The following is a 14,236-nucleotide window of genomic DNA, read 5'->3' on the forward strand; positions in this document are numbered from 1 at the left end:
CTCGCAAGAGTTTCACGCAAGAGGACAGTAGACAGACATAGACAGGTCACACTCACAGTCTTTCACAGCTGAGCCCCACTGGGCTGGTGTACTTTCGCGGATTTTCCCCGCCTGGTGTCACACACAGGGAGCCCGGAAATTCTTAATACTGCTCGTACACCAAATATGCACTAGTTTCGATATGATATCCTGACAATGAGAAAATGTCATCAACTAAGAGCAGGTTGTCTTACTTCACTACTTAACAATAAAATGAAATCAGAAGACATGCCATCCTTTGATCTGTGCAAAAGCCAAGATTGTTAGCTACAGAAGACTGACCGTGACAACCATGCCTGAGCAGAACTTATCCTAAGATCAATAAAAAAAGACCCTAGTCTAAGCTTTGGCCTATGACCTGTACAACAACCAAGATCTCTAATCTCAGAGGTCTGACTGAGACAACTGCAACTGAGCAGAACTTCTGGAAACATAATAAAAGACTATCCTAGGCTTCATACCAGTATCGGTGCAAAATCCAAGACTGATAAAAATTACAGTGTTAGAACAGAACTTCTAGAAAAGTAAAGAAAGACTTCACTCTAGTCTCCATCCAATGACCTGTGCAAATACCGAGATCTCTAGCTACTGAGGCCTGATTTTTATCATCCAAGACTGAGCAGAAAGTTTCCAGAGAGCACAAAAGGACTTAGGGAAGAGAAAAAAAAAGCATGTACAGAGCCTATAGTTATTCCCATGATAGTATGCTTCAAAGGCGGAGAAACCCTTTATTTCTTAGGCCAAGCGAATTCCCTTTCTAATCTCCCAAATATTTACTGTGCCTATGCAAAAAAAAAAGTACAAATTATGTTTTTGTTATTGTTGTTTTTTTCTTTTGTGAGTGTGCTTTGTTTTTATTTCAAGACCGTGGGTATTTGATTGTTGTCTTTGATTGCTGTGGTGCTTTTTGGGTTCTTTTGGTTGATTTTTTTGGTATAGTTTTTATGTTTTTCTTCCTTTTTCCCTTTTTTCTTAAATTGATACTTATGGCCTCTAGAAGGGTGCCTCCCATTTCTTTCTTGTTTGATTTTTACCCCTCCCCCTTTTTTCTTTTTTTTCTTCCCCTTCAAACAGAACCACATAACTTGAGCCATCTTGTTATGCCTCACAAATTGAAGGAGAAATAATGGAAGGTACCAAGACAAAACAGGTGTATGAACATTGAGTAGAAATACAAAGTGATCATACTTAAACACCAAATCCAAAGCCAACGACAACAGAATCAAAACCCAATCTACAGCAAGCTAGAGACAGAGGAGACCACTTATACTAGCAGCCCAGGGGTCACAGGAAGGGGATATGGGATGCATGCTGGGAATAGGGGTGGAGGGAGGACAACACTGGTGGTGGGAATGCCCCTGATTCAATGTCACTATGTACCTAAAATATACTGTGAAAGATTTGTAATTTACTTTGGTCAAAATAAAAATTATTTAATTAAAAAAAAGAATTTCTATGTTCAAGTTCATGCACAAAACCTTTCATTTTTTTTATCACCACTGTTAATTTTAGCCAACATATTTTTGACAGGCTGGTCTTACTGTTACCCTAATTCAAGGCATTAGCTCAGTTGGATTTGTCTTCCATTTGGAAAGTAATATGGGCATTGAATAAGTATCTTTCATGGGGAATTTTGGGAAACAAAGCACCCTTTCCTCCTGTTGCTACAAGAGCTCATATGCCCTGTGCTGCATCTGCTGCTCTGACTGGCAGGAGAAAGAGAATGAAGAACCATGTAAGGAGATACATTCAATCAAGAAGAAAAAAAATCTTTCCTTCTTTTCACTTCCTCGAAGCCCCTGAGTCATGCAGCCTATTGATGTACTCATCTGGAGGACAATGATTTTATGGTCATGTTATGGCCACTTCTGCACTCTATCACATCCAGGTCCCTGTGTGGGACATGCATGTGATCATTGACAGGACACAGGTTGTAGAAATTCTTTTTCTACTGTTGTGTGTATAGGTCCCTTTGCCCCTCGGGTGTTCCAGGTTAACATGTTCTTTGCTCAGCTCTTTGATAAAGGGAGGTTGGGGACTAATATAAAAGTGCAAAGTGTAAAAACTGGACTTACTTGCTCTATTAACAAATTTTCAACATCATTTCCTCCAGCTTTAGTGTTTTTTTTTCTCATGGATAGGTTTTTGTTAGCTCCAAGTCTGCAAAGCCACATCCAGGATTTGTTTCCAAATTTTTCACCAAGCCTCACCTACTTCCTGGCTTTTGTAGCCTGTAGTGCTCTGAGTAAGGAGGGCCTGAGTACAATGGACATTCTAGACTTCAGTCTAGAATGCACAAATTCGGTGCAACTTTGAGCTGATCTTTGAAGCGAAGATGAGCATCTTTATTTCACTGAATCATTTCATTGGGCCTTTGTGATTTGAGACCACCTCTTCCCTTCAGCAGGTGGCTTTTCCAAATGTGTCTAACTCTAATATAGAAGGCTGCTTTCCTTTGATCTCTGCTGGGAATCTGGCCAACTCAGATTGAAGTTTGCTTACTTCTTGGATCCCACCTAATAAGAGCCAACCGTTATCAACACAGCAGAACTTTTTATAGTTGAGCTTTAGGGAAAAGGTGAACTTTCTTTTTAATTATTACAAGTCTTACTGTATTTCACAAAATAATTCAGGGACTGTTCCTGCTAATTTTCAGCAAGTAAACCTTCTTTATCTTTTGACTGGGTCACCTCCAAGTGTGCCAGGATCCCTGACTGTGGTCTCTGTTCTTGGAAGAATGGACATAGATGAGATAAGGTAGGGAGTTTCCATGAATAGGCCTATTTCATAAACAAGACTAATTCTAGCTTCGTGAACATGACTAGCCATATTCAACCATGGGAAGTTTGAAAAGTTCACTGAGTTTATGCATGGATGAATGGAAGCAATTTTGGGGAGCCCATAGCAATCTTCTCATCACAGGCAGTTATAGGCTGAAGTAATCAGTCAATGACAATGACCCACTTCTGTATTATAAAGAATAGATCTATATATTGAGAATTAAGGGGAGAGATACAGATACAGGAAAAAGAAGAAGTTAAAGAAGGCATTAGTAGGACCAGTACTCACTGAGGAAATCATTCAAGAATTCTCTTAAAAGAAAACTAGAAGAGAAATAGGTGTCTCCTTCCTCTGTACTCCTCTCCCTGTTGGTGGTTGGACATGGCTGAGTCCTTCCCTAAAAGGGTGGAAGGAATTTCTTCTAAAGGGGAAGCAAATAAGGGTGGGATGACAGTTTTCAAAAGTTGACTCTACAAACCATACATTAATGTCACTTAGGTTTGTTCCTTTTCTACAAGGCTAGGGTGAGTCATCTGGGTTCATTATTCTTTAAAAATAACCCAGAAGAAGTGGGAACAATTGAAAGAAGCCCATCGCTAGCAATTACAAAATCCACTGGCATGCAAATCCTGCAGAGAGGGGCAGGTGGAAAGCTAGTGGGCTAGAGTTTAGGTTGTGGAGAAAGAAGAAATGCCCCAGTGGATCAAAGCTTTGTTCAAAACATTTCTTGTTTTCCATTCCTCTCGAACTTGGCCAGATTTCTGTTCATGAAAAAAAAGCCATTTCCTAATTTTCCTGAAGATGCACTGTGAAGCTGTAGATTTAAGTCACATTTTTTTAGGCTTTCAGTCTGGAGGCAGATGCTTGTTTATTGCCACTTTTTTGTCCATTGTGAATAAGAATGCAATGAACATGGGAGTGCAGATACCACTTTAGTATCCAGATTTTACTTCTTTTGGAGTATAAGGAGGGGCAGAAGTGATATGGTTGATCATATGCTAGTCCTATTTTTAATCTTTTGAGGTGACTTCATACTGTTTTAGACAGAGACTGCAGGAGTTTACATTTCCACCAACTGTGCCTGGGAGCCCCCTTTCTCCACATCCTTTCCAACATTTGTTTTCTTTTGTCTTTTGGTACCAATGATTCTAACAGGTGTGAGATGAGATCTCAGATGGCTTTTTCCTGATGATTTCTAAGGTCAAGTCTCTTTTCATGTGCCTACTAAACATTTGAGCACCTTCTTTGGAAAAAATACCTATTCAGGGGTTCTGCCCATGTTAAATCACATCTGTTTTATTTTTATATTTATTTGTATGAGTTAATTATGTATTTCGAATATGAACCCTTATTGGAGAGAAAATATTTGCCAATATATTCTTTACTTCCCAAGGCTATCTTTTCATTTCTTATAGTTTGTTAGTTTGATGGATTAATACTTATTTATTTATTTGTTTTTTGTTGCTTATGATTTTGCATCATACCAAACAATATTTTCCAAAAATATGTTAAGGAAAGTTCCATGTTTCTTGGAAGTTTGTGGTTTCCTGGTCTTATGTTTAATCTTACTCCATTTCAGGATAATTTATGTGAGTAGTTTAAGAGAGGTGCAAAGGCTGGAGTGATAGCACAATCAGTAGGGCATTTGCCTTGCATGCAGCAGATCTGGGTTTGATCCCAGGCATCCCATATGATCCCTGAGCGCACCAGGAGTGATTTCTGGGTACAGAGGAATAACTATTGAACATGGCTGAGTGGGTCAAACCCCAGAAAAGATAGAGGTCAAATTTTATTATTTTAAGTTATTGCCCACTTTGCCCATTGATATACCAGATATAGACTGGGTCCAGTCTATATCCATTGAATGTTGCTGGCCTATCTTTGAGACAGGCAATCTATTTCTCTCACTCACTACTATTGTCATGATAGCTGTTGCTGTAGTTATTTCTCTAGCTGCACTCACCACTCTTTGTATGTTAAGTTTCATATTGTGGGCTGGTCTTTCCAGCCTTCATCTCTATTGTCTCTGGGTATTATTACTATACTGCCTTTTATTTTTCTTAATCCTACAGACGAGTGAGACTAATCTGTATCTATCTCTTTCCCTTTGACTTATTTCAGTCAGCATAAGAGTTTCTATGTTCATCTATGTATAGAAAAATGTCATGACCACTTTTTTATGACACTTGCACAATATTTTATTTTATATATGTACCACAGTTTCTTTAGCCACTTCTCTGTTGTTGGACATCTGAGTTGTTTCCAGATTCTGGCTATTGTAAATAGTCACCTACAGAATGGAAGAAACTATTTACCCAATACCCATCAGATAAGGGACTACTTATCTAAGATATACAAGGTACTGACAGAACTTAAGAAAAAAAATCTAACCCCATCCAAAAATGGAGAGAAAAAAATGAACAGACACTTCCTCAAAGAAGAAATACAAATGACTACATGGTACATGAATAAATGCTCCACTTCACTAATCATCAGGGAAAGGCAAATAAATCAACAATGATTTTTTTTTTTGGTTTTGGGCCACACCCATTTGATGCTCAGGGGTTACTCCTGGCTAAGCACTCAGAAATTGCCCCTGGCTTGGGGGGACCCTATGGGACATCGTGGGATCGAACCACGGTCCTTCCTTGGCTAGCGCTTGCAAGGCAGACACCTTACTTCTAGCTCCACCTCGCTGGCCCCAATCAACAATAATGTACCATCTCATGCCACAGAGGCTGGCACACATCACAAAGAATAAGAACAATCAGTGCTGAAGGGGATGTGGGGAGAAAGTACTCTTATTCACTGCTGGTAGGAATGCTGACATGTCCAGCCTTTCTAGAAAACAATATGGATGTTTCTCAGAACAACTGAAAATTTAGCTCCCATATGATCCAGCAATACCATTCCTAGGGATATAGCCTAGGAACACAAAAACACAATACAAAACTGCCCACTTCATGCCTATGTTCATTTCAGCACTATTTGTATAAATTTTCTTGAATTGCTGATATACTTGGAAGAAAGACAAATGAAAATTCCCTTTTATCCCCCTAAATGGTTTTGCACCTCATTATATCTGGACCACTTGAACACAGACTATGGAAATCACTCTTTGAGAGGAAGGTAGAAACTTCAGGAATTATGGCTTAGCTCCACAGTTAAGGTTATATAACTCTCCAACAGGCTCCCTCTGCCTCCAAGCTTTGAAGTATCAGCACACAGGAGTAGGTGGTGAAGCTGTCGAAGAGTTAGCTGTGAGGAGAGACAGATTTGCATTCATTTTGGTCTTGTCAGATGATTTTGGGAGAGGAGTTTCAATGGATGGCAGCAGCACAGTAGTGACCCTTTAGATGACTTGTGGTCAATCCTGTGCCTTGTCAGATCTTTGTTGTTTGGAGTTGGGTTGAATTCGCCTGAGGGGGAGGCCGACAGGCCCCAAAGGACCAGACCTCTGGCACCCCTGCCGCTGACACAGCCACTACAGACCTGCTACAGTGCGCCCCCTCCTTGTATGTGGCTTCACCACTGTAGTGACTCACTTACCTCAGACATTACCCTAAAGCCATGCGTGAAGTCATGTAAGGGCAAGTGTGTATTGCAATTTCATATATTGTTGCCAAGTACTTGCAAACTTGAGAGGAAGCTCAGATGCTTGTGAATAAGAAAATAGCCAGAAAAGATAATTTTATCTGTAATAGAAAAGAATGTTTATGCACACACATGCCTCTCCATTCCAAAGGACACAGATCTGCCCATTCATACATGTACATGCATATTTTCACACATCTACCCTCAAACACTCACGTATGAGCACACATACACATATCTTTCAACATACAACTATCCACAGGCTAATAATTATTCACCTTGATTAGATGCAGGTTTTTGTTGTTTTTGTTGATGTTTTGGGGCCACATCTGGCAATGCTCAGGGGTTACTCCTGGCTTTGCATTCAGGAATCACTCCAGGCAGGTTTGGCGGATCATATGGGATGCCAGGGATGAAACCCAGGTTTGTTGCACGCAAGACAAGTGTCCTACCTGCTCTTCTACTGCTCTGGACCTACCAAATTGAGTTTGAAAGACAGCCTGCACCCCCTTACTGAGGCTTTATTTGATAAGAGATCCATTTCAAACAGAGAATTCCTACTTTAAATAGGATATTTTCAATAGCCAAAAGTTATAACCAAAGAAAGGGATAAAACAATTTCATAGCCACAAATACAATGTTTAGAAGTTATCTATAAAAATAGAGCACTATTTAGAATAAGAGAAGTTTAGAATTAAAATTGTCAAATAAGATAATAAAATTATATAAATAAGTTATTTCCAGCAGCATATCTTGACATATTTAATCAGTCTATTACCAAATTAAAGCTTGTGCTTTTTTTTTTGATAAGATTAGAAAATAACTAACTTTATTTTTTAAATTGGGCTATGCATTCGTGCACACATATTTTCTTTTTTCTAAATAACGTGATATTACTGACCACAGAAAAAATTTTCCCTAAGATTGTTTTCTCTGGTTCATTAGATGAGCCCGAGGCCAGTTTTCTGTGCATAGCCTGGAAACATGTGAACATTTCGCTTCTGCAGCAGCAAAGCTGATCACACAGCAATGAATTGTTTTGTTTTCCCTTGCTCTGAGCTCAAGACTAAGAGAAGCTCAATTTTACTTTTTAAATTCTTAAGAATTCTTTCTTCCTTCCTCCCTTCTTTCCCTTCCTCCCTCCCTCCCTTCCTTTTCCCTTCCTTATTTCTTTCCTTTTTCCTTCCTTCCTTCCTTCCTTCCTTCCTTCCTTCCTTCCTTCCTTCTTCCCTCCCTTCCTGGACCTCCCTCCCTCCCTCCCTTCTTCTCTTTCTTCCATCCTTCTTTCCTTTTTTCCTTTCATCCTTCCTTCCTTATTCCCTTCCTGTCTCATTTATTTCCTTTCTTCCTTCCTCTCTTCCTTCCTTTCTTTATTCTTCCCTTTCGTCCCTCCTTCCTTCCCTTCTTCCTGCTTTCCTCCCTCCCTCCCTTCCTTCCTCCTTTTCTTATTCTCTTCCTTCCTCCTTTCTTTCCTCCCTTACTCCCTTCCTTTCTCCTTTACTTCCTTCCTTCCATTTCCTTCATTCCTTCCCTCCCTTTCTTCCCTCCCTCCTTCCCCTCCTTCCTCTCCTCCTTCCCTCCCTCCCTCCCTCCCTCCCTCCCTCCCTCCCTCCCTCCCTCCCTCCCTCCCTCCCTCCCTCCCTCCCTCCCTCCCTCCCTCCTCCTCCTTCCTTCCTTCCTTCCTTCCTTCCTTCCTTCCTTCCTTCCTTCCTTCCTTCCTTCCTTCCTTCCTTCCTTCCTTCCTTCCTTCCTTCCTTCCTTCCTTCCTTCCTTCCTTAGACTTATAAAGAGACTTACAAAGGTTTTTAAAGTTGTTTTCCAAAGTAGATTCATTGAGCACCCATTTAGGGTGTGTAATCTCACAATTGCACTGATTTCCTGAATAGGCTGTTAGAAACAAGCCTTTTGGCATTCTCCATGGCTTTGGCTTGCCTGATTCTCACCACGCACTGGTCCTAGCTTTACTGTCTTCTCCATGCTCCACCTATCATTACTCTTCCTGTCTAGAGTGGATTCTGCCATTGTTTGAAGAGTAACAGAAGAAGCATAAATGGAGCCTCAAATGGGAGGGACATTTATTTGATCATTAGAGACAGCCTTTTAGTCTGTCCCCTGCATGGAGGACAGGGAGAAAATCAAAGAACTGCTTTTATTCTGGGCAAAAACTGAGAAGAATAACTGTCCTCTACACAAAATCTTTTGTTGCCTTTATCCATTTCATTATTAGAAAGCATTTTATGTGCAGTTATCAAAAGTTGTAAGGTAGAGGGAATGCATTTTATATTTATCCTTTGGTGAAACGCTTTTTCTTTGCTCATGCAAAATGAGCAGATATCACAGAGACAATGAACTCTTTGGTGTTATGAAATTACTCTTCTTTTATTATGTGCCTTTCTATGGTTTCCTGAGAGCAACGAGCAGAGTTGAATGCCACACTTCCAGCTCGCTACAGAAGAATTAAACAAAATAAGGCACACCAATAAATAGCTATTGATTCACATAGAATAGATTATAAGTTTCAAGATATTTTATTGTTGAAGCAGGTCATCACACACAGAGCACTTTGCTTTTAATGAAAAGTGCAACTATCTTTTTTTTTTTTTTTTTTTTTTTTTTTTGGTTTTTAGGTCATACCTCTCTCAGGGGCTACTTCTGGTTCTGTGCTCAGAAATTACCCCTGGTAGGCTTGGGGGACCATATGGAATCCCAGGGGATAGAACCCAGGTTGTCTACATGCAAGGCAAACATCCTACCCACTGTGCTATCATTTCGGCTTCCAAAGTACTACTCCTTAACCACAATGAGATCATACCTGTAAGAGGTTATCAAGAAAAAACTAGCAAAGTGGGAGGCTGTGGAGAAAACATTTTTGAGCACTACTGGGGCAATGTCAATTAGTGCAAGAACTATGGAAAACTAGAGAGATTTTGGGGAAAAAGTGAAGATAGAACCACCAGGTGATCCGGTTATCTTACTTCACTGATATTGGTGGCCTTCTTCATTGTCTTCCAGGTGACCTTGACTGAAGGGCATGCTTTCCACAGGGCAGTTTGATGTGACCCATGACAGGGCTCTATGTCAGGGTAGAAGGAATTCCTCAGTGGACAGACCAGGGATGGGGGTATGGGTGCCTGCCCACTGAGGATTTCCTCCTACCCCCATCCAGGACCTACAGCTTCCAGAGTGCTACAGGCATGAATTGAATGTTTGTCCTTTTAGAATTCATACTCTGGAGTCCTATTTCTGAGGGGAATGGTATTAGGAATTGAGGCTTTGGGGAGGTGGCTGTGGTTGAAGAAGGGCACAAGGGAGGGAGCCTCAGGATGAGACAACTACCCTGAGGAGAAGAGAGAGAGATACTAGAGATGCAGAATGTCTCCTCTTTTTCGCAAGCCAAGAAACAATTCTCCACAGATACAGCCCTGCTGACACCTGACCTCAGACTTCAGCCGCCAGAGCTGTGAGAAAATAAATGTCTTCTGGGACATCCCAGAGTGCAATGTTCTAGGATCCAGAGCTGACTAAGACAGTGGCCTTTCTTAGACTTGGGGTTCTCTCTCTGTCGCTCTTTTACAGTCTTCTTTCTTCTTGGGAAGCCTGCTTTGCAAATTTCTATCCTGTTTGGTCCAGCCCCACAGATATTGTAATATTGCCATTGCAATATGATCTTTAGCTCATGATCTCAGTGTCCATTTTTAAAGAAGGCTCCTTAGAAAAGTACCACAAGTTAGGGATCCCAATTTTATTCTCATTCCCACTTTTTCTCTGATTAAAAACCTCCACAAAGATAAAGAACCTTAACACAAACAAAAAATAATAGGCTCCATCTTGTCACACAGGAGGCAGGAATTTTCTCCTCCAGGGCCCTTGGAAATCCCACTCATGACTTTTTTTTTTAACAAGAGAATAAAGTAGTATAGATCCAGTACATTATAGATACATTAACTAGGGGCTTCCTTTATTCAAGAGTAAATAAGTGAAGGACTGGTAGAAAGGAAGAAGAAATTATAATGGTCTGACACACATCATAAATATTCTAGATTAGCCTGAGAGAGAGGAGGGAGACAGAGAAAAACAGAGATAGACACACAGAGAGACAGATACACAGAGAGAGAATGAGAGAATAAGAGAGAGAGATTTATCCAGTCTAGACAGCTGATCTTATTGCTTCCTTTCATATTGGGTTAATAAGGCATCTTTCTGTAATATAAATTATGGATAGGACTCCTAATCACACAGCAGACATAGAATCCTAAGTGGGGTCTAAAATCTATTTAGGAAAACAATGTTCTTCTGCGTTAGAGACCAAGAGGCCAATTATTATTGAATATGGAGCTGCTAGTTGGCTGGAAATTTGAAGTACCGTATTTGGCGGCATATAAGACGACTTTTGAAACAAAAAAAAGTCAACCGAAAATCGGGGGTTGTCTTATATGCTGAGTATATCCCAAAAAATGTTTCAATATGTCGCTAAATGAAAATTGTATGAATATTGCCACAAAACGAATTTTCCAACTCGATCCTGCACCAATCACTGCAAGGCTGCTCGGACCGCCTCTCTAACTCAGCCAATCCAAGTAGGCTTTTTATGCATGCAAATTAGACAATGTTCTAGACCCGAATCTTCACTGTAAAAAGCCTGCTCAGATTGGCCAGAGTCAGAGAGGATGTCTATTACAGTTATAACCTTTGAATCTTTGCTTGTTGTGATTGGTTCACTGTGGTACATGCAGTTGCAGCACAGGAACGTTCTGTCTGATACATCGAATATAGGCCTACATCTATGTTTTAACTGGAAAATTAGGGGGTCGTCTTATATGCCGCAAAATACGGTATTTGGTCCACTTCCTTTGCACTGATAACCTACAATTACATAAGTATGACTTTTGGCTCAAAGTGGACAAGAAGCTGGTATGAAATGGGGAATAACAAAATTCTTTTAGTTGATAAGACAAACTTCCAAGTGATAACTCTAAGGACTGATGAGAAGGTAGTGAATTTGTTCCTCCAAAGGCATTCTAGTAGTTTCGATCAGGGAAAGTGATGCTGCATACTAAGAAAGTGGTTCAGGATGTACATAGTGGCTTTCTGAATCCTGGCAAAAAGTAATCTGAGAATTTCACTCAAATTAAAAAAATTTGGAATTCACTTAAAATAATGAGCTGGAATTAGAATTTGCAGTACTTTTTATTCCTGAGCTATAAATAAAGTCTTATAAATATAAATAGATGTTTTAGCCTTTGAGACAGTGCATTTAAATCAAGAAGCATGGACATCACCATATGACCCATGCTGCTCTAATTTTTTTTATGAGTCCAAAGCCTGTATGCTCCTGTTTCTTGAAACAAATGGACTCTTGGTGAGGGCACCTGAGTCTGTAAGTGAAACCTCATTTCACTATGTTTTCACTCAATCACTCTTCAGACTGAGTTGCCAAGTGCTTGACTGATTTATCAAGATGATGCAAAAATTGTTTTTCAATTGCACAATTTGTTTTTATAACTATTCTTAAAAGGCAAAATATCTACAAAATAATTAAGTGGTTGCTTCATGTCAATTTTTTTTCAGATCATACTGCAAAAACACACCTTTCTTTTAGATTTAACCATACAGTACAATACAACAAAGGGATCTTAGTGGTTTCATTACTTACTGTAATATTTGGAAATGTCTTGTGGCACATTCAGTGGGCAAAAATTGGGAATTACCTACCTATTCAATGTCTTATGGTGCTCTAAAAAATTTCTCCAACAAAAAAGGGTCTGACCATTTTCAAGCATGTTCAAGTTGAAAAACCCAGTTCTGTGCTTTGTTTCACGAGATGCTGAACTTCCTAAGAGTAATGGGAGAAGGAAGGAATGGTGACATGTGGCTCAGCCACTTATATGCTGAGCCAGAATTTAGACTAGAATGTCAGTTTCATGTTAGGGTAAAGAACAAAGATTGTTTCTTGTAAAGGGTACATTATTGGGCCTTAACTATTCCACAAATGAAATTGCCATGTTTAAACCAGCCCAGCTCCATAGACTCATTCTTTTCTCCAACAAGATGTAAACCAAGCCAGGAAAGATTATGAGTACACAGGCCTCTGTAACAGAAAGCTGGCCATTATGTGGTTCTGAGAATCAGACTTTAATGTCTCAGGGTTTTCTGATGTGCACTAATACAACAGCATCATCTGCTAAAGTTGAGATCCAGAATTCATCCTATGAGATCATCATTTTGAAATGGGCTTTGTGAAGATGACAACCACACTCAGAAAACATTAATAGAGGATATGTAGGAAGTGGAATAGATTAATTCCATAAGAAATTTTAGCAATCACACCTGCCATCAGAAAAGGTGACACTGATTCAGGAAACAGAGAAGCACAGTGCAAGGTCAGAAAGCACCACCCCTTCTAAGTAGCCATACATCTACCTTTATGGCATTTGGGAGTGCCAAAAAAACAGAATCCCATCCTGCCCTTACCTTTTCTTTAGGAATCTGGAATTCACACTGACAGTCTCCTGATATGACTGAGTTTTTATGATTATGATAATATGATTAAGTTGTGTGTCTTTGGCACCTTTAGCATCCCAGAATTCCTGACATTCTATGTTCTTATCTTCTACCACTACAGAGGTACTTGGCTATCTCACCTCCAACAAAACAGGATTCAAGGGCTCTCATGAACATTCATGAAATGTTGAGATCTGGTGTGTGGGCACATGGAGGCATTGTTAGCACGTCAATGTTCCTTTTAGTGAATAATTGATAGGCATAATGCAGCTTCTGATCCCAGATGGCAGTGGGACATATTGGTGGCTTAGCCTCAAGAGGTGGTAAAGGGATGTCTTTGATGCAGTAGGTATTGGCTGACCTAGGAACACCTGCAAAGTCCTTGGTTGCACAAATATTGGCCTTTGCTGAACTCTCTGCAAACTCCACTCACTCTTCATTCTAGGCCAGCTGGCCCTCTCCAAGCTTGGGCAAGTTGCCCAGAATCAACATTAATGCTCATCTGATAAGTTCCCTTCTCTTCCTTTCAACTGTAAGTGTCTTGTTTAAATTCAAGGAAAATCTCACTTCTAAAAGTACCTCTTTTCCTTTTTCTTCTATTTAAATATCTTCTTTCCCAAGAACATGAATCTCCATTTTCTAGGTCATTACAATCTATAAAGGTAGTGCAGGCCCTGTAAGTGTTATTGAAAACATTCTGGTAGAGATATTAATTAATTAAAAAATAAGTAAAACAAGTTTGATCATAGAATATCTAACCCAACAGGTAAGAAATCCATATCATTCAGCAACTTTTCAACTTTGCCTTACTTGTATCAATTTTTGAGGTTTTAAATATTGAATATAATACATTAACTTTAATAATACACATTGAGTACCTTTTCTAACCTATAGCATGATGGTCATTGTTGTTTTTCTTTGAGCCTTATATATTTTATCTCTGGGCTGAGTAGGGTCTGACTGGAATTTTATTGTTTTGCACACAGTACACACAAAGCAACAGAATGTGAATGAGCATATATTATTAGACATAAATATTAGATATAAATATTATATCCCATGAGATTCTGAAATTTATAAATACTTCAAATAGAGTCATGTTACTTTTATGTTGTGTCACATATCATATATATTGCATGTTACAATATATTAATACTTTTGTTTGTTTGGAGGCCACATTCATACATATACTTTAATACTTTTTAATATGTATAACAATATGGAAAAACTACATACCCCATGTAACTAGTGGTGTTTGGGGACTGGAGACACTCCTAGATATACTGGGATATCACTAAAGCTGAACCCCATTCTTTTTGGG

The sequence above is a fragment of the Suncus etruscus genome, chromosome 10, assembly GCF_024139225.1.
Source record: "Suncus etruscus isolate mSunEtr1 chromosome 10, mSunEtr1.pri.cur, whole genome shotgun sequence".
Classification (NCBI taxonomy): Eukaryota; Metazoa; Chordata; class Mammalia; order Eulipotyphla; family Soricidae; genus Suncus; species Suncus etruscus.